General features: G+C 44.1%; 1 long non-coding RNA gene across 1 annotated transcript in view; it reads right to left on the reverse strand.

Moving 5' to 3' along the window:
* LOC118210388 overlaps positions 1–20303 on the reverse strand; it is a 34578-nt gene extending 14275 nt beyond the window's left edge. Inside the window, exon 1 of the long non-coding RNA XR_004761848.1 lies at positions 18937–20303. This is a non-coding gene — a long non-coding RNA (uncharacterized LOC118210388). The remainder of the gene's footprint in view (positions 1–18936) is intronic.
* Positions 20304–22744: the final 2441 nt, after the last annotated feature.

Here is a 22744-nt window from a genome sequence, read left to right on the forward strand (position 1 = left end):
CTTTCAGTAAATTCAGTAAATGTTTAGTATTGGCATGATGGCCAATATGATTCAAGCTAGGTCCATTCTATTTGGGGCTTCTTAAAAATTCACAGCATTACTTAGACACAGAACAGAACAGAACACCCTAATGAAGAAAAAAACTCTTATCGCGATCTATATGTTATCCATGTGCAACTGGAGGGAAAAGTTAGGTTGAGTTGATGTGACTTTGGCAGTTAGTTGTTCCTGCTTGCTATGGTAATCTGATTTTTATACATGTATAATTATTGACATACTTGCTGATTTTTCTCTGACAGGTACAACTATATGTATGCAAACAGTACTATCTACACTTGTAGTTACATTGTAATTACACATTTATTATGGTGTGACTGTCCAGGCTCTTTATTAAATGGTTAATATACTGTTTATTACTGTTTAAATGATTAAAAATACATTCAATTAAATATATTGTACAGCTGGTCACCTTTTCCACTCCATCCCCCTGGTTTACCCCCGAACTTCGTGCCATGAAGCAGACCGACCTTCGCCTAGAGCGCCTCCACAACAAACCTGGTCTCTCTGTCCATGCCCAAGCCCACCAACTCCACATACAGACATGCAGAGATGCCCTTATCGCTGCCCGATCCTCTCACTATTCCAACATAATCCAAAACTCCAATGGAAACCCCCGCACCCTCTTCTCCACTGTTAACAAACTTCTCAACCCCGCTGTAAATAATACTACATCTGGTTCCCCATCACTCTGCAACACCTTCCTAGAGTTCTTCCACACCAAAATCCCCAACATACACTAAACTCTCACCTCATCCACACCCCCTTTAGATGAACCACTCCCTACTACTGCTGCCACCGCAACTTCTCCCCCTCCTGGTTTTACCTTCACCCAGATTGACAGTGCTTCACTCACCAAACTCATTTCCTCTGCCACATCCACCACCTGCTCCCTAGATCCCACCCCCACTGCCCTGATTAAAGCCTGCCTCCCTACTCTCTGCCCTTACTTCACCAAGCTCATTAACCTGTCCCTGACCCACTGTGTTGTCCCCTCCATTTTCAAAACTGCTGCCGTCACCCCAATCCTTAAAAAACCTGGCCTGGACCCAAAAACCCTCTTCAACTACCGCCCCATCTCCAACCTCCCATTCGTGTGCAAACTCTTGGAAAAAGTTATTGCTTCCCAACTCTGTTCATACATGTCTGACAATAACCTCTTTGAGCCCCTCCAGTCTGGCTTCCAACCCCATCACAGCACAGAAACAGCCCTCACCAAAGTGCTAAATGACCTCCTCCTATCCTCTGACTCTGCTGCATATAACATACTCATCCTCCTGGACCTCTCTGCCGCTTTTGACACAGTAAACCACAACATCCTCCTCACCCGTCTGTCTCACCTAGGCATCACTGGCCCATCTCTCAACTGGTTTCACTCATACCTCACAAATAGGTCAGAATTTATATCTATCCATAGTCACACCTCAGATCTTGCCACTGTCACACAGGGTGCCCCACAAGGTTCTGGCCCCCGCCTCTTCATCATCTATTTGCTTCCCCTTGGCCCCATTCTCCGCAGCTTTGGTCTCAATTTCCACTTCTATGCAGATGACACCCAAATCTATATCAGCTCTACATCCACTAATCAGCCACCCACTGCCATCATTGAAAACTGTCTGACACACATCAAATCCTGGATGCAACACAATTTTCTTAAACTCAACTGTGAAAAAATTGAAATCATTCTCATCGGACCAAAACCCCAGCTCACAAAACTACACAACTTCTCCCTCACCATAGACGGTACCCCAGTCTCAACCTCCCCCCTGGTCCACAACCTCGGTGTCATACTCGATCCATCCCTCTCCTTTGAAAAGCACATTTAAAAAAAAACACTGTCTAGGTTTCATTTTCCTATTTACGCAATATCTCCAGACTCAGACCCTCTCTCACCCATCCCGATGCAGAAAAACTCATGCACGCATTCATTTCCAGCAGACTGGACTACTGCAACACATTCCTCACTGGTCTTCCCTCCCGCCTCCTACACAAACTGCAACTGGTTCAGAACTCGGCTGCAAGAATTCTCTCCCGCACATCCTCCCGGTCTCACATCACCCCTGTCTTGAAAGATTTACACTCCCAATCACATCACGCATCACATTCAAACTCCTCCTCCTAGTTTATAAATCCCTAAATGGCCTCGCACCCACTTACCTCTCTGATCTCCTGCTCCCCTACCAGCCACCCAGACAGTTACGTTCATCCACTGCCGGCCTCCTCACCACCATCCCCTCTCAGCGCCCTTCTTTTGGCGACTGCGCCTTCTCAGTTGCCGCCCCCAAAGTCTGGAATGCCCTCCCCCCTGACATCTGTACCTCAGACTCACTCACCTCCTTCAAATCACGCCTTAAAACCCACCTCTTTTCCCTAGCCTTCCCTTGATGTCTGTCTTCCCCCTCTCTCCATCACCCCCCCTCTTACCACCACTGCACCACTGGTCCCACTGCATTTTCTGCATTGTATGTTTTTTTATTGTATATTTGCATCTTTTTTTTTTGTTGACAAGTCTTGTATTGCAAAGCATCTTTGAGACTAAGAAAAGCTTTATATAAAATTGATGTATTATTATTATTATTATTATTATTATTATTATTATTATAATTACAGTATATGGTTGGCCCCTTCAAATGAAATGCCCATTACTTTCAGAAAAAAAAAATTGCCATTCGCAAATGTTTTTGTGATGGTTGTTATAGAGTGTTCACCATGCCCCCCCTTCACAAGGCACCCTGAAGGGCCTTTCATTAGGGAATCTGGATGAACAGGGACACACCCAGACTCTCTATATAAAGTCCACTTTGGATGTCTGTCAAATCTTAGCTGGCAGCATTATGTGCTTTAATCAGTCATGCCTATTAAGGCAGTCAAGGATCAATTTTACTACGAAATGAAATTAATATATACACATTCCATTGAACTCACCACTTTAAACATAGTGGGAAACTCAGCAGAAAAGTATAAAGCAACTAGAACTGTCTTGACTTGATGTAGCCTACTTGATAGAAGTACAATGTACTGTAAAAGTGAAAGCAAAACATTGATGGGTGTCATGCATGTCATGTCCTCTATCACCTGCTCTTGCTGGGTCATGTACAGTATCTTTCTCTGAATGAGCCCTTATACTATCAATCACTTGGCTAAGCCCCTTCATTTAATCAGGGGAGAGTAGAATTTTATGAATCTCAAAATGGGTGGGGCCGCACAACCAATTAGGATGCGTTTGTTCTCTCTCAGATAAATGCACACAGCCACACACAAGTACATCCACATTCATCGGCATGCACACACACACGCATTAAAATATTTAAAAAATATGTTTTTGTACAACATGCCAGGGTACAAAAATTCCAAGTCGCTCACGCATATAAACCACTGCCTATAAGCCATTGATTAAAACTTCTAGACGTGCCGTTAAGCGTATTGATATCAAAACGGCCTAGTTACAACAAAAAATATTGGCTATCTTAGCTCACACAAATTAATTTTCGGTGCCGTCTGCTCTAACGTTATACACTCACTTGGTCGACTCGTTGCAAGCTAGCAAATAATCTGAATTCCAAAGCAATGGTACCCAATGTTTCCTAAATAATTTCCTGTAACTTGGCCCTGTGTTTTTCATCTTAATATCTGCAGAGAATGTGGTTTTACACTAATTCACTGCTTTCTGATTAAAATAACCATTTCTGACAATATCTAGAATAACAAAATAAATGTATGTTCATAATTTTATTATGACATTTGTACCATACGTGGGACAAAACAGCAGAATTATCGAGATGAAATAAGCCACAGACAATGTTAATCATAAGTTCTGATCAAAACCATTTTTTCCCCACACAGGCCGATAATATTTTAAAAGCCCTATTAGCGGTTTGTTTTAATTTACTCATTCTGAGCAAGGTAGCTAGAGCCAGACCTGCAAATTCATAAGGGGTGAAAAAGGTAACAGGTTCTGAAACCAAACCCACAGGAGGATCCAGGGGCCTCCTTCCCCAGGTGAAAATTTTAGTGATTTTAACATGAACATTTCTGGTGCACTTTGAGGTGCCATTCATGTAAATAACAAACTTTATCTCAGTAAAAAGTTCAAAAGAGATAACTCATGGTGAACCCATCCACCCCACTGAGCAGACAGACTTCATGCGCATCCTGTGGAAGTGCATCATTGGCCTACTTGTCTTTTGGCTTGAAGGATTTTCTCTGCTTAGCCATATGCTTCCTACTTGCCGCATCTTCTTCCCCTTCTCTTCTTCTCTCTGCAGCGCTTGAGAATGAATGACAGTCAATGTCCCACCTTCTCTCTCTTAATCTGAGCAACCGCTCTAGTCTCTGGGCCTTGTCTCTACCAAACTGATGTCTCCACACAGCCTATCGTCTGCTGCCCTAAATTTAGTGTCATCCCTCCTTAACATTTCTATGGCACTCTGCGTCCTGGCCTGCAAATTGTACATCACTGTCTGGATGGCACTGAATGTGGCAATGTTCATGCTGGTGCTTTTCGGGTTTATGATGTCACCCATTAATTTGAATGATGATTCTACCACAGCACCATGGAGGACAGGGCAGCTTTTATAGATGGGCACAGGCTTGGATATTTCCCCCTTTCAAAGACTGAAGCCTGCAAGCTCACAATGTCATTTCCCTCCCTAAAAGTGGACAGGATCTGGTCAAGACTGCATAGAAGGATCTCCTGGTGAGGGTGAGCATCAAATTATAGCAGGTGACTAATTATTAGTGTTAGCTTATTAAGATTAAACCCAGTCTGAGTGCCCTCTCACAACTGGGTCCACGGCAGACAAGGACAGTTGGGTCTTGCTCTGCAACGGCATATTTCTCTGCATGTATCTGTATGATTGGACACTTGTTGAAAGAATAGCTTAAGCAGCTGAAACACAGGTCAACAGAAAAGCCACTCCTGGGGAGGTTCAACACTGTTCCTAGTGTTCCCTGTTTGTAGATAATGGCTCTCACTGTGGTTCAGTGGAGTCCCAGAGTTATAAAAATGGGTTTGTAATCCTTTCCAGACTGATATACTTCAACAACTTTTGCTCTCACTTCTTCTGACATTTCCTTTGATCGTGGCATAGTGTGATTGTAGAAACTTTGTGGTGACTAATTCACACTGATGATAAGGTTCGATATGAGGGATGTTTCGATTTAACAGGGCTGGCTGTAATCAAGCCAATGTCTAAAGATCTGAAACCATTCATTGTGACAAATATTAACACAGGGCAATATGGCTCAAACATAATATCTTAATATTTTAAAGTCTTTTGGCGATATACAATATATATCTTGATGATAATTAATTCTCAAATCTGGCATGACACAATGTTGCCATTGATACTAAATACCCCCACAGAGGGAGAACTGGTCGCTGGTACACAAAGTAATTTCTTGGGTAGTCTGCTAAGTTTTGGGATACTTTTTTTATGAAGAGGATTTGTGCCACTCATTCCACTGGCAGACTTTCAGTGACCTACCTCTGTGACAGAGGGGTTCAGGATGCAGCCTTTATAAAGAAGCTCCCCGGAGTCTTTTTCTCTCTCCTAGACATCGGTGGTCCAGGCAGGAAGCAGTCTCTGGGTGCTGATGCTAACATCATAAGCCAACACCAGCGATGCTGAACAAACCTCTAGGGCACGGAAGCAGCAACGTTCATGTACTAGCATGTCTCTTTGAGGTACATCAACTGACAAAAAGAGGGAGACAATGGAACACATTTGTGTCAGATATGGCATATGATACTTCATAGTGAGGGATTTAGTGACAAAAAAGACCCACCTGAACTCAGTTTACCCACCTTTTTATTTGTAACATGTACATCAAGTAGGTTTGAGAATTCATAATCGAATATTATGAATTCACTTGGTCGGAAGCCCACTGATGGTCTGCATGCAGGTTGCTGTTTGAGATGGTTACTGAAATGAGTTGCAGAAATCATTGCAGCATTGTGGATATGGGGGCAAAAAGCATCGCTAATGTCAAGTAGGTTTTGGCAGAGGTTTCGAGAAACTCTCATTTCTAACCCCATCTTGCTGCCTCTCATTACACCACCTGAATCCACCATCATGGCCACAAGATTGGCCCATGGGATGTTGTTATCTTCAACAAACTTAACCAGCAGCTTTTCCAAACTGAATGAGGTGACTTGTAATACTTCTAAAGAACAAAGGTACTCCACATTAGCTGCCTTTTGGTCTAGGTTGAAACTGCTAACCAAGATGGAAAGCACTTTCTTATGACAATTTGTCATACTCACACCAAATGGATGCTTTAGTGTATTACTGAAGGTCCACTCTGAAAAGGTACACCCCAGTCAGTGCAGTATTTTGCAAGCTGCTGATGTGTGCAGCAGCTTCATTCCACTCAGTGCTGCTCTGTCTGCAGTCAGAGCCTGGGCTAGCTCCATGATCACTGTTGCCATGGTGAAAGGGAGTGAATGTTCTGCTAGAGTAGCAAGAACCACTGCCTAGAAAATGACAATCTGATTAGTTTTATATGTAAAACTTTTGCATCTGCAGAAGTTTTATTTCATTTTCATCCTGCCTACAACTACTGTATCTGGCTTTGAATTTTACAGTTTTCACTACTGTTAGAAGAGTATCTTGCATCTACAGCAAAACTATACCCTAGTTCAAATCAATTTTTACTGAGCAAAATCTGATGTTTTGCAGGGAAAAATTCTCTCAAGCAAGAATATCAATCAAATAGGATAGCTCCCATAGATTAGATAGGATAGGCCCGCAGCAGGATTACTGAGTATGTCGTGACGATAGTGGACCACTCCTAAGTTTGCTGAGCAGCTGATTGCGAGAACGTAGCCTGATGTTTATTTTTAAAAATATATTTATTTATATTATTGGGTTCGTGGCTCATTTGGCACACTCAGGCAGTTAGTCACTCCCTTTTAGGTACCTACACTACAGTGACTACTGATGAGTTTACTTCTATTCTGTGGCTTGATGGAAAACCAGTCGACTCCTACAACAGCAATGGCATTGACAGTGTGCCCCGTAGAAATTGGATGCGTGAAAAGTGAGGCCGCTCTCTGTGGAAGTCTGTCAAACAAATTAATATGGAGCACTGGAACAGAGGCAGAACTGATATCTTAAACAATTACACAGGACTTAACATGACTGGTGCTGCCATCCTGCAGGGGAGGTTTGGCTGTGAGATTGAGCAAAACCCTGACTCTGGTCTAAGACTTACGAGGGCCTTTGCTCAGTACGGACGGAACGGAGAAGACTTCCTGTCCTTCAACCTCAGCAGGCTTCAGTGGGTGGCTTCAACAGGATCTGCAGTCCCCATTACAAGGAAGTGGAACAGAGACTAAGACATCACCATGAAAACTAAGGACTACATTGATTACATCTGTGTGTATCACCTGAAGACAAGTTTGTCCTTTGATGCAAAGGAGAGCCAAGAGACAGCTCAGCCCACGGTTGCAGTATTCGCTAAGAGATCCCTGAACCCTGGGAAGATTATTCTGACCTGCCTAGTTTCAGGATTTCATTGCAGTGACACAACGGTGGACGTTTATCGGGATGATGACATCATCACTGAAGAAGATGTCCTTTTATCCTCTGGGATCAGACCAAACAGGGATAGGACCTGCCAGTTGAGAAAGAGTTTGGGCATCTCTAACAGCACTGAGGCATCGTATAGCTGTGAAGTCCATTTCGGAAATCTTTAACTACTGGTCAAATCGGATGGGAAGATATGGGACCGGGCTGCACCAAGACAAGACTACAACACGAGACATCACTACTGGTTACTTATGGTACCACTCGTGTTGACCATTGTTATACTGATACTAGATGATGGTGCAGGCAGTGCACAGAGGACTCGGGATGCTTCAGCCATTTTTTGGCATGCAGATGGAACTCAGATGGAAAGAAAGCCAGCTCAGTGGATTCATCATCTTGATGCCAAAAGAGAATGACCATTGTAAAGTGCAATAATTTACTACTGGACTCCAGTAACACCATAAAGAGATTGTGCAGCTGGAAGGCTAATCAACAACAACAAGAAGGACAGACCAACTGGAAGCCCCTCGAGCATCTTGAACACATCCGTGCAATACTTTTTATAGAGAACAAAATAAGCTGAGCAACCTGCACCCCTGGCCTTCACTGTCCCAACACTGCCAGAGAGCCAGTACCATCAAACGCCCTATGCCAGAAGAAAGATACTTAAGACACTCGCCTGTTCCATGCTGTCTGTCCTTTAAAGGGAGTTTTAAAGGTTAAGCTACTTCTAAAATGTATTATTTATTGTGAAGTTTAATGTATTCATAAAATGTATTATAATATTTGTTTTATTATAATATTCCATTAATTTTCAAACTTTAATCACAGCCAATCTAGACAGAGTTTTAAATTATTTCTAAAATGCATTGGGCGACATAGCTCAGGAGGTAAGTAAATGTATGGGGCGACATAGCTCAGGAGGTAATAGTGGTAACATAGCTCAGGAGGTAATAGTGGCGACATAGCTCAGGAGGTAATAGTGGTTGTCTGGCAGTCGGAAGGTTGCCGGTTCGATCCCCCGCCCTGGGTGTGTCGACGTGTCCCTGAGCAAGACACCTAACCCCAATGAGCTGACTGGTACCTTGCATGGCAGCCTTTCACTGTTGGTGTGTGTGTGAATGGGTGAATGAGAGGCACCAATTGTAAAGCGCTTTGGATAAAAGTGCTATATAAATGCAGTCCATTTACCATAACTGCATTTTGTAAAACTCAACACCGTCCCAAATCTGGAACATGGACTGAAAAAGAGCTGTTCTGGGTTTTACTCCATGCAGTTATCCAGCTAACTCCGTAATCCTACTTCCTGAATTACCCCCCTGGACATTTAGTTAGAATTGGGATGTAAACACAGAATTGCGTGTGGAATAAGTAACATTAGCAGGCCAAAGGTCCATCATAGCTAGCTAATATACTTGTAAAGTGAATGACTATATCATAAAGTTATCCATTGCCTTTTCAGCTTTGTTAGTAAAGTTGGCTACATGTAAAGTTAGCTAGATAGCAAGCATGCAGTATCAAATTCATTTCGCCATTCATTCATTTCCCAGGCAGGTGAATTACCGAGCTAGCTGCGTTGCAACTACAAACAGTAACAGCTCTTCCCATTGGGGGGAAGAACAGAATTTGAGAAGAACAGAATTAGATACCAACCATGGTCATCTAGCTGCATAAGATAACTAGCTAAAAGTAATGTTACTTACAGGTCCAACAGAAAAAAAATGCCAACTCCATGTTGCTTTTCATCCCCTTGGCAAACTCCAGCTGACGCCACCAAAGAAAGCAATTCCAAGTTTGACTCTAGTTTTTGAATGAGTCCTGCCGGCTTGTCTTTTTGCTTCGCTGTATCTAGGCTTCTTAGTATCTGCCATTGCAGCAAACTAGCAACACTTTGTTGGAATCTGATCCCAAATCACAGGCTCTGTAGCCACGCCCACCCTTTCCCACACAGAAAAGACTGAGACAAACACATTTCAGAACTAGAAGAGTGCACTCAGTAGAATGCAGATCTCTGCCAGGCGCCACCATAAGTGATAAGTTAACCGACAAAGGCATTTGAACAGCTGGCTGACATTATTGAATGTTTTCAAACGACTGCCTGTCCTTTTATTACTGTTAAGCATCGAAAAGGCAATACTTAACACTGACATCAAACCATAGGATAGCGTAAAACTTGAAATAACTGAATAAGTCAATTAACTGCTGTTTGTTGTGTTTGGTTTGCTTTGCGTATGTTTGTCTGGAATAGCAAATTCCCTGTCCTTGTTGTTTTACATTGATAAAACTTCATATTATGAGACCGATTAAACAAATTAACCCCGTAATATAGAGTAGCGCGTCACTAACCCATAACACAAATTAACATGTGTTAAGTTACTGTTAACTTCAATCATTATCATTTCCTCTGATTACAAATCATATATTATTCCTTGTATTATGCAAATAATTGTTTTCAGTTAGCTTATTCATGTATTCATTATCATAGCCAGTAAATATATATTGTTTATTTCCGAACCATTGTTGATGTTATTTCACTTCTGTACAGACGTACAGAATTCTGATTTCTGGTTGTTGAACTCTGTTGCTCTGAAGAAACCTGACCAAACCTCACTGAAGATCAGACTGTAACAGGATGAAAAATAATGGAAATGAGTGGGGAATGGGCAGGGGTTAAATTGGGATTTGGGAGGCGGGTGGACCCTGAGATCCAGTGAGAGGTGGGTGAAAAAAGGTACAAACCAATGAATGTCTCAGCTGTATCTTTAATATATTGTGCACATACAAGCATGCAAATGATCTGACTAATCGGTTGGAAAGGGACACACAGCTTCTTCGCATTGTGTTAGGGAGATTGAATGATAGCCTAAATACGATTTAGAAAAATCCGTTTTAATCACTAAGCAGTGGCGAAATGTTCCCCTGATATTCCTTGAGTATCAATACAATTAATTCACAAAATAGGCTACTCAATACTATCATATATAGCCAGCTCTCCCCAGATCGGCAGTTTTAGCGAGTAGCCTAGACCTTATAGCCTACATTTATTTTCATTTGCCATACAAAATTGTGCACATTTGTAATCAACATTATTCGCGGATACATGCACTTCTTTCTCCGCATTCGTATTCATGGCAAATATCTGCAGTGTGTAGATTGTAAACAAAATTGAAGTGCAGGTTTTGTTTTCGCTGGTTATTCTGAAAGCTAACACTGCAGGTAACAGACTGGTGTATCTTGTTTGTTAAGTGTAGACTACTTGGTGATTAAAACAGATTTTTAACAGATAAATTGAATTTATGATTTAATCCCCATAACACGGTATGAAGACGCTGTGTGTTAGGCTACTTGCCATTTGATTAGTCTGATCATTGGCACGCTTGATAATAAAGGAAAATTACTAATGAAAACAGGTTGAGATCGATGATTAGTTTAAAGTAAAGTTTTGCGCCCCACCAATTTTCAGCTCACCAGCCGCTGCTGAATAAAACGTTAAATATTCAATCCTAGTTTAGCTGCTGACCAGCAACCAGCTGATTTTGCTCAAGCAATCAAAGTTGCTGTTAATAATAGCCGGCGTTCGTGGGGGCTGTTTATTCATCTGTCTTTAAAATGTTGCATAGATGAAATTACATGTTAATAAAATTACCTACCGCATCCGCTTCCGAACAATCAAGACAATCAACGATATTTTTCTTTCTGTGCCTGTCTATATAAACAACTGTTCTTCCTGAGTTTTTTTTCTTTGGATTTTTGATTGGTTGAGCGAGTAACTGGCTAGAGGGAACACATGGACTGGAGCATACGAAAAATGGACTGAATTGTCATAGTCATTTGTAAAACTGCCGGTCAAAATTATTTACTTATTTACCAAAGGTGGGTGGACACCGTCCACCCGCTTCCACCCCCAATTTAACCCCTGGGAATGGATTAGGGAAATGTACAAAAAACCGACCAGTAACTCCAGCCCCTATCTGCCTTTCCAAATCTAACTGGTTGCTGGCTAGACTTCGAAGGGTACTGGGCATGGGACGGCCCCCACCGTTGAGTTAAAACTCCACCCAGAGAACGTCCAAAAATAATAAAGGAAAAATAACAAAATTGTGTTCCAATGGAAGGAAGGAAAGTAGTCCAGCTGGGAACACACTAATTAACTGTAGCACTATACGGAGAGCAGAGGGAAACATGAGAGTCGTGGTCAAGAATGAGCCAATGATTAAACACAAAATCCAATCTGCAAACAAAGTAAAAGCAGTTTAGCGAGAATCGGAATTGAATATAAGAGCAAATGGTCATACACACAAAATCATGGGATAAACAGCTAGAGGGGCAAAGGCAAGAATCGGAGTCGAAGGGAACAAGTCAGTGGTCATACACAAGATCAAATCAGCAAACAAACCAGAAGGGCTAGAAGTGAATCGGAATCAAAGCAAAAAAGAGCAAAGCCAAACAAAGCAATCACTATACACAACACACCAAGTACAAGTTTGAAGAGCTACTCTCGACTGGTAATTGGCAAACGGCGGCTTTTTCAAGCCGAGTAACTGCAGACGAAAACGTCCAATCAGTTGACGAACCAAAAGGATGAAATACGCAACAACGACAAACTTACGACAGGGGTCATGACAGGCCCAACCCAGAACGTCCAACATAGTGCCCTGTATTAATACAGGTGTATTAACCAATTATAAGGTATGGAATTCTAAAAGTATGAGGTATGCCATTGTGATGTTTCCCTTATTGACACAGACACACACACACTCACTCACTCACTTACTCACTCACTCACTCACTCACGTTTATACATCCAATGGCTACCCCCCGGATCCTGCTCTCTGTCTCTTATTTCGAGGCTGATCTGGCCTAGACCTTTGAAGGCCCCAGAACAGGCTAAATGGTGATTTAGAGTTCTGACTGTTGTGTCCTTGTAGATGAACTCAAAATAAATCTAGCAACTATATATTGTTCCAATACCTACGTTGCTTGCAATCATTGTTCCGTATTGCAAGCAATAAAATGTGTTCCGAGCTAACATGCTTCAGTGGAGCCACTGCATTTTCACACGGCAAGTGTGAGCAGTCAGCAACATTTGACATGTAAAAAATGTATACATTTTCTCTGTAGTTAATCAAAATTACTTTTTGATCTCTGTTTCTCACAGAGGTTTTCTTGTAATGCGTTTAATTGGCGCTACGTACATCATGACATTTATTCTGTGCATAATGAATCTGCAGAAGGCTCATAAGGCAACACTCATGAGAATGGATTATGCTGGATGCCTCCAGCCTGTTCATCTGATTGAACAGAGATGCTTATGTTTGCATGTACTCTTTATACCTACAGTATTCCCCACATCAGAAGTTTGAAGCACGTTAGGGGAGATTAAAGCAGGCTTTCCCTGGTTTTCCAAATTAAAATGTGACTAATGGCTGAAAACAAATGTACGCCACAAAGCGGATTCGTCATCTCATTCAGTTTACCCTGGGGGAATCTGTTTCACTGCTGCTCCGCAAACGATAATCGGATCTCTTAACACACCTCTCCTTACCTTTATGCTATCATACTGGCTACATCGTCTTTTTTAATATCGGTCTCAGTAGCTTTCTGTCCTGGTGTCAGTGTATCCAGTCTAAAAGGAGAAGCCCTTTAAATGAATAGCTTTACATTTTGTGTGAAATCACTATTTCACTCCTCTGATACAATAAGCTGAGATACATTTGGCAGATTTAATGACAGAACGTACACCTATTGTGGGTGGTTGTGGTTGCTTCCTAAGATTCCAAATGGAAGTTGAAGATTATGATCAGCTAAACAGCGGTGACAGCAATGGGCGAAGCAATGACAGGCTGTTGTATTCCTGGATTTCCACATTCTGGACTGTGTGGAAAGTTCCAGAACAAAGGGGGACGGCACCAGAAAGTACCCAATCATCACTGGAAACGCATGTTTTGTCATGGCTTTGTCTGCTGGTGCAGACCGAGACCTGGACCTTCTCTTGTAGAAGCCACGCTGTAAAAACTCAGTCTTGCTTGAGTTGGGATCATACCAAGAGCATTGACTTTTTTAACAGAGGACTACCCTGTGAGGGAGTTGGAGTTTTGGGAGACCAACCGCGACTGAACAGAGGGTTCTTTAAGCTATTAACCAGAGGTAAAATAGCCACAAAGTCTCAAGAGACAAGGGAAAGGAAAACAATACTCCTTATGGAGAGTATCCCAAAGAAAAGCTCTACACAACCCACGTACTGGGTATAAAAGAACTAAAGCTTAAGGAGTATGAAAACAAAACAAAATTGCCGGAGCAGAAAACGGGGCAACTCAAAGAAAACAGACCTCGAACCGAGGCTGAAAAAGTAAAACCCTAAAGAAAGAATACTGAGCTTAGATTGTGGCACTAACTTGTTGCCAACAATCTAAAAAAGCTAAAGACTGTTGTGCTAATTTTATAGCCACAACAATCCAATATCGCAGCTCAATCCTTTACCTTTACCTTTACCTTTACCTTTACCTTTACCTTTACCTTTACCTTTACCTTTACCTTTACCTTTACCTTTACCTTTACCTTTACCTTTACCTTTACCTCGCTTGACAGAATACCGGCTCTCGTGCAACATAAGTGACACTGAAGCAAAGCTTAACAGCTTGCTCGGGGTTTAAATAGAACGCCGACAGGTGCAAATTGTAAAAAGAAATTTGCACGTGTATAATTCAATCAACTCAATGGCCGTAATAACTGAAGAAAAGGCGCATGAAAAAACCAATGGCCGTAATAACTGAAGAAAAGGTGCAGGAAGGAAAAGAAATGGTGGCATCAGCCAAAACCATGACATACCCAAAGCTCAACATAATCAGATATCGTGATAGTGAATGCAGCTGAAGATTAGCAATTGATGCTGACTCTCTGCATTGGTAGAATGATGATTGATTGACTAATTTATTCACAAATAGGGGAGTGTATTTGGTGATTAAAACATAGAGTGTGCGTTTTTGTGTGTATGCGAGACAGAGAGAGAAGTGATAGAGATTGTTACATATAAAAAGCGAATGTACGTGCATCTGTGGTATTATTGGTAGTGCATCTACTCAGAACACCATATCACACAGGAAGCTATGCTGTAATACACAGCAGATGCAACCAAATCTACTGCATCTACCCACTGGCCTAGGCCGTGCCTGGAGCTGCCATATGGGGAGATGCCTGTGTTCTGGCAGGAGCCCAGAGAAGCGCAGATGTTCCTCAGCGAGGGAGGGAATGATTGTAGCATGGACGGCTGAGTCATTATGTACCAGGCCCGGACGGGTGGCGGGCAACCAACCTTAGCATTTTTGTGGTGAAAAGTAACCGAAAAGTCAGTGAAACGGCATCTAGGCGTTCAGGTGAACACCGGTCAACGCTCAGTTGAAAAGTAAGTTTTCTTGCCAACTAGGACATAGACCGGCTATATCCGGGTAAAAGCTGATATGACCTATATAAGGGGTTAACCTAGTCCGTCTATGCCAAAACGTCTCTCAGCCTAGATTTCCACCCCTCTAGAGGTCTATATTGAGGTTTTTGCCCCCTGGGAAGGAAGACCTTGGAGTGAAAACTGTCAAACCCTCCTGCGCTCGCTCTCCCCCCCTCCCCCCGTGACTTATGATGGTCTGGCCGTGCGGGCACACTGACACAGATTCACCTGTCCGACAGACGACCTCTCCGTCCTATTTTACCTCCTGCCACTTTTCAGACTCTGACCTCCTTTTTGAGGATGTCTTTATGTGATGTCTGGGGACTGTTTCTGCCCCTTCTCCTCTCCTCTCCTCTCTCTCTGGGGCTTGGGGAGACATTGGCTGCCTCATTAGGACGACACTTTTTGGATTTAGGCTGCAGAGGGGACTGTAAAAGCACCAGTGAATATAGGTAAATTCTGATTTTAAAAAATAGCAGCTACACAGGGATGTATTTACAGGCATTTAGCAGTCCTTCTTCTCCAGAATGACATACAGTGAAAAAATAATGACACACATCTGGGATCAATGTGCAGTGGTTCCCTTGAACAATGGTTCTCAAACTCGGTCCTGCCCCCCCCCCCACCCCCCCCTTGCATATGCGGCCCCCCTACGTCCTTTCATAGTCGAGTGAAGCACAGTGCTTGAAGTGGAAAAATATAAGTGGCGGTATTCATATGAGCAAAATCTAAAAGTCCCAGCATGGTGCAGCCTACAGTCCGCTGTAGAATATCCCATTTTTCAGCCATGCTAACGTTGAAGAGACACATTCTGTTTACAAAAATATACTGTTGGGTCAATAAAGTACAAGTCATTTCACAAGAGCTAATCTGCAGTTGTACAAGCAGTTTGGAATTCGCCTCTAGTAGATACTCTCAGAATTCTAAATTCTGTAAATGTATCAGGAAGCATCAGAATGCTAATCACTTAGACAGCGCAATAAGAACTCCCTTTAATAGTAAATGTTTTCAGATACAAACTGGCAGTCTATAACTAATAGTCTTATTGAGGTAAATAACTTTAGCTTGTGTACCTAGATCCAGTACCAAGTGGCAGAATGCAAGTGACTGTGTCCATGTGGGCAAAAATCAAGTGAGTATCAGCCCAATACAAGCACTGACAGAGGCAGACAAGGGTACCCAGAGTTTAAAATAAGTCAGTACTCAAAAGAGGAAAAAGTAGTTCCGGTACTGTGTACTGTGCACCAGGGAGAGCACTGGCCCACTTCAAGAACAATGCCTCAGTCCTTCCCCCCCAAAAAACAACTGCATTCGATCAGAATAGAGGCAATTTTTTAAATTATTGGAGGTAAACCTTAATACTTTTTGATCTTGTAATTCATCATGATTAATCACAGACTAGCCTGTGATTAATTAAATATAAATTATATTATGTTCAGCTGATGCCGTTATACAGAGCAACAGAATTCCCAGACCAGTGAGTATAAATGCTACATCACTAAAACACTAAGAGCTAGCCATGCTTACCTAGAAACATAATCCGCATTGTAAACGGATAAACACTGTTAACAAGCCAACTGAGAAAAACAAAATCCTGTCCGAAAAAGCAAACCTTTCCTGGGATAAAAGTCTATTCAATATCATGTCAAATTGCGCACAATGACAATTTCACTGCATAATAATGAAGTTTATGGTCTGTGGTTACTTTTTGCAAAGTGTTCTCTTCTGAAGGGATGTACCGGCATAATCAGGAAACAAGGGAAGCCTGCTGCAGGGACTGTTGCCTGTCCATGGCGGTCCGTAAATGAGAGAAAAAAACAAGAGGCAAAAATTAGTCTACGGAAATGGACCAATCAAGATTATATACGCGAAACCCATTATCTTGTTTTATTCTTATGGTTCAATAGTGTAGCTTTGTATTCAATTTATAGGCACTGCAGTCACTACTGAGGATACATGGCACATGAACATACATGTCTCCTGGTATTTTAGATCCTGCTATTCATAACCTGTATGACACAGGTTCGTTAATTTATTCCCATCTCTTACAGTAAGCTATGGCCGGTGTCTGGGACAGCTTGTTCCATTGGCTGGAGGAGGAAGGTTCTGTGCTTTCCATATAGAGTTTTAATGCTCAATGTGGAATTCCCTAGATTCTTATAATATCATATCATATCATTACATATCACGTTATACATTTAAGTTATTCTGTCCATGGAAGCCCAGGGATGTTACCATGCACCTATTTCATCTTAATGAAACAAAAGCCATGCAACATGAATGACACCCCAAGGTTAAATTATAAATAGGAATAAAGTCTTCATTTTAGCTGGATAGCTTATTGACCCCCCCTGGCCCCACCCCCTTCAGGTCTGGGCTTACAGGGCCTGCAGAGCACACATACTCGTCATTCGTCCTGCTCCCCCTCATTGGACAGGTCCACTTGCACACCCCAGCTGAGAGAGCGCTGGTGAATTTCAGAAACCTGGGTAATCCGCTGAGGCGCAGCCAATTTAGAACAACATTCAGAGGAACACTGAGTCCAACTACCAGACACTTGCAAAACAAGCCAACCAGAACAACATTTAGAGGAACACTGAGTCCAACTACCAGACACTTGCAAAACAAGCCAACCAGAACAACATTCAGAGGAACACTGAGTCCGACGACCAGAACAACGTTCAGAGGAACACTGAGACCAATGACCAGAACAACATTTAGAGGAACACTCAGTCTAACGACCAGAACAACATTCAGAGGAACACTGAGACCAACGACCAGAACAACATTTAGAGGAACACTGAGTCTGACGACCAGAACAACGTTCAGAGGAACACTGAGACCAATGACCAGAACAACATTTAGAGGAACACTGAGACCAATGACCAGAACAACGTTCAGAGGAACACTGAGACCAGCGACCGGAACAACATTTAGAGGAACACTGAGACCAATGACCAAAACAACATTCAGAGGAACACTGAGTCTGATGACCAGAACAACGTTCAGAGGAACACTGAGTCTGACGACCAGAACAACGTTCAGAGGAACACTGACCAGAACATCTTATAGGCACTCAGACGACCATTCAGACGATCAGACACTTCCAAAACAAGCCAACCGAGCGGCTGCTTCGCTTCGGTCACTTTGCGTTACGGGTCGACCAATCAGAACACGCTGCTCATTTTCTGGGACGGCCCACCCCAGAACGGACACGTGTAAGATAGGAATGGCCCCTCAGTGCCTACCTCTCCCCACATCATTACCTCATCCTTCCATCCTCACTGCTCACAACCACAATGTTCTCTAGTGATAATTACCTCTGCACTTCCTACCTGTACCTTTCTGATATACAGGATTTTCAGAAATAGCCTATAGCGTTCATTCCATTGACTGGACAAGAACTTCCATATGCTTTGATATTTGGTCAGTATATACTGTATTTGATCATATATGGTCAATCAATCAGTCAATCAATCAATCAATCAATCAATACCTTTAAATTCACATATGGAACATTTGCTTTGCAGACAGGAGGTGCATGATTAAGAATAAATTAATATGCAACAAGAAACACACACACATTCACATTCACACAAACACACACACATACACGCACGCACACAAACACCCACACACACACACACAATTTTCATATTCTGTGCTCACAAAGGCACATTGAGACTTAATTGTGACGGGGACTGCCTTAGGAATCTTTGCATACACACACACACACACACACACAATACATTCACACGAACAAACACATGCACACAAACACACACATGTACACAAACACACACACACTCACACAAACACAAACACACACACACACACACACACACAATACACACATACACATACTCACGCACACACACACACACGCACACACACACTAGTACTTACCACACATTGCACCAGGAGAGGAGCAGAGATTCTCTTTCTCTCTTCTCTATTCCAGATCCCACTCCATGTATGCCGCCTCAGAACAATCCCCCCCCCACCCCCCCTCCCCAACCCCTGCACACCACTGTCCCTTCTCCCCCTGGGTATTTAAGTGCCTCTTCTGCTCGATTCCCTCCTCCTTCCGTCTGTAGTAAGAAGACACCTGGCAGGGTATCCTGGGGTCTGTGTATCCGTAAGGGTTCGACTTGTACTGTTTTTATCTCAAAATGAAAATGTGCAGTTTTTTTTTTTTTTCGCAGCAACAGGACGTTTCAGTGCATGGCGTCTCCCATGGAAACGCTCTCAGCCCTTGCACGTTTTTGGTCGCGACTGCAGGAACAGTCCTGGTTTCCTGTGGCCCCCCGGGGACCCGGCTGCGTTCAGTTTGTTTTCACCGCGCTGGGAGCCGGTGGCTGGTGTCGGTCTTTGGAACATGCCTGGCAGGATGAATTTTTAATCAGGAGTCTCGCGTCGGGAGCGCCGTTCGCACGGTCCTGGCGTCGCCGCGGATTCGAGCGGGGCATGGTCCCTCCCTCTGTGCCGGTGGCGGGCGATGTTAACGGCTCCTCTCCGCGTCACATCGCCAGGAGGTCCGGACTCGTCCCCCGCCTGTCACGCACTCCAACGTCTCCCCCGCGCGCCTCAGAAATGCCCAGGAGCCTCCCTCGCGCTCTCCACAGCCGCCGCTCCTGCTGCCGTCACCTGGGAAGACGCTCGGAAAATTGGGTGGTGGGGGAAGGGGAGGGGGGGCTGTGGTGAGCGGTACACGCGAAGCAGAGCTGGAGCGTGAGAATAACTAGAGTCTGCTCCAGAGAGCAGGAGGTGGAGGAAACTCAGGTGGGGGGGGGGGGGGGGGGGGCGGACAGAGGGAGAGGCCGGGGCGGGCTCCGGGGTCAGGTCGAGTCCCTGCCTGACCTCGGGTCCCTGGCGACGCCCGCGGTGGTCCCGGCGAGCTCCGGCGAGTGGCGGCGGTTAGCGCTCTGGCTCATTGGCGGCACGTCCCTGGCCCCCCGCTTCCCTCTTCACCGAGAGAGAGAGAGAGACTGCCAGATACCTGCTGCTGCCGGCCCCATCCCTCCGCCTCCCCCCGCCGTTGCCCAGGTGACCGTCAGCCTCCACGCATCCCTGGCCAGAGACGGGCGGGAAGGTGTGGCTTAGCCTTATGCCTGCACTCGTCCGTTTCTCTCCCTCCTTCTCTTACTCCTACTCCTCCTCAGCGTAGGACCCCTCCCTCTCTCCGTCTTTAATCTCTACTCGTGCTGAAGCCCACGTTCATTTCTCCTTATGCCGTTGTTCTCTTTCTCTGTCTGTATCTCGGAATGTCTCCCTCTTGCTCCCTCCCTCCCTCCCTCCCTCCCTCCCTCCCTCCCTCTCTCCCTCCCGCATCCCTTCGAAGCTCCTAGAACAGCAGCCTCTCACTGGCTGGCATGCTGTGGTTGTATTTCATTCATGGAGCTGGCGTATGAATTACACATGTTCCCGTACCTCACGGATGCACAGGCGTGGCAGCGCTTCTTTCTGAACAGCCGGGTCGAACGATCACCGGACAACATCGCTTTTCCAAGTGCATGTGCACACATACAGAAGGGAGCTCATTGTGCGGACTGCCATTTTCATAATGACCAATGATACTCTGTGTGAGGACTCTCATTATTAGCATGGCATTTATAAGCACGATATAATAAAGGCTTGGCCTTCATAAATGACTGTTGCTATCATATAAAAACGTCTATAGCTTCTTTGTAGGCAATCAGTAGGTATGCAAAAGGAAATTGTTTTACTTACAAGGGAAAAGGCAAAATGCTTTTCCAAAATGTACAATCCAGAAAAATTCATTTCACTACGAAAGGAGAGGCAAACAGACTGGGTGTTTTGTCAGAAATAGTGCAAATTACGCAGTCAATTTGAATGGACACAGCACAAGCAAAAATCCATTCGTTCACTGGCACCAGTTCTCAACAGGCGCAGCACAAATCGGCAAATCCTTACATAACATGGATGTGACAGTCTAATAATTGCCATGCTCGCTCAATCCATCCATTTGACGTACCGTTTGGTGGACCAGTGTTGAGCCTGCAAAGATGTGATGGAGTGCACAGCTGTGGCTACAGCACAGGCTAATGCTAGCCGCTGTCTTATGCACCTTACAGGCACAACATGGCTATGAAAGCTGAGCAGTTACCTTGAAGATCTCCAACAAGCAGCACGTAAGTGATAATTATAAATACCTCGGGAGCCATTTCCTCTCCATTCTGCACCTAGTTTAAGACGGGACTTGACCCGGTGTTAAATTTAAACAGTAATACCGTGGTAATAAGGGCCTTTAAGGCATCCCTGTGATAGAGCAAGCATCAGGGATGCAGGTGTTTCAGAGAGTGTCCTCTTTCATAGCAAATGCACAAGCATGTTGCTTTTCCTATCATATGTCCATCACACACACACACACGCCCCCACACACACACCCACACACACACGCCCATGCACACACACACACAAACCCACACACACACGCCCACACACACACCCACACACACACACACACACACACACACACTATATGTAGCCAGGTAAAATAGATCCAAAAAATAAATTATTGTTGCTCAGTAACCAGGTGAACTCAGTGGAAGGACACACTGCACAATCTATTACAAACATTGCTTTTTAAATTTGTTCTGTTCCCTTTCTATGATGAATTATTATAATAAAGATATATATTTTATAAAAGTGATGTGGCACTCAAACCCGTGGCAGAGCATGAGAATTGGCATGGCCAGGGGGGTCTGCCAGCGGTCGACACCGGTACGTGGGGCAGGGCTGGTGCTGTGAACCGCAGATATGTGTTTATGTTGCCTGGTCAAGCTGCACTGCCTTCTATTCAAGCAAACTTGAATGACAGACGCCACACAGCACGTTTATGATCTCTGTCCCCTTCCACGATGGGGACAGAGTGGAAGGGGACAGAGGATGGACAATCGCAAAGGGCTGTAAATCCCCCGCCCCCCCCCCCCCCCCCCCCCCGCATTCCACATGTTGTCAGGTGGATTCATGAGCATTAATACACGGGGAGTAACCCACCCTTGTTGCTGTCAGTCCGGTTGCTGTGCAATGAAAATGAAAAGCTTGCCCGTGAAAAGACAGTTTCTGAAACCACGCAGTGCGGTTAAAGACCAAAGAATACGCGGTTTCTTTGCATTTATATCAAGAGCCCCCCCCCAGCAAAAATGTTGCACCCAGTGAAGTCACGTCCCCCTGCCCATTACGAGCAGCAACAGCAGGTAGTGCGGCACCTTCCACTCTCACACGTTATGGCTCCATTAAAGATAGAGACGGGGCTTCAGGAAGGGAGAGAAAGAATTGGAAGCTGCTGGTGTGGGAGGGGGCGTGACGTCATGGTGGGATTAGCTGTCCAGTCTCCCTTTCTTTCCCCTGAAACAATGAAGAAAAGAACCCCTGAGGTCTTAAAACGCGTCCTCTCAGTGAGGGACGCCCTCCCCCGCTCCCCCCTGCAGACTGACAGACACATAGAAACAGACAGACACACGCGCACAGACACGCAGAAACAGACAGACACACGCACACAGACACGCAGAAACAGACACACCACACACAAGCATGCTTAAACAAACATACAAAAAAAGCAGAAATAGACACACACATGCACACGCGCGTGCATGCACAAACACTAACACACACACACACGCATACAGACACACACTAACACATGCACACACGCGTGCGTGCACACACACTAACATACACACACACATGC

The sequence above is a fragment of the Anguilla anguilla genome, chromosome 12 (genome assembly GCF_013347855.1).
Source record: "Anguilla anguilla isolate fAngAng1 chromosome 12, fAngAng1.pri, whole genome shotgun sequence".
Classification (NCBI taxonomy): domain Eukaryota; kingdom Metazoa; phylum Chordata; class Actinopteri; order Anguilliformes; family Anguillidae; genus Anguilla; species Anguilla anguilla.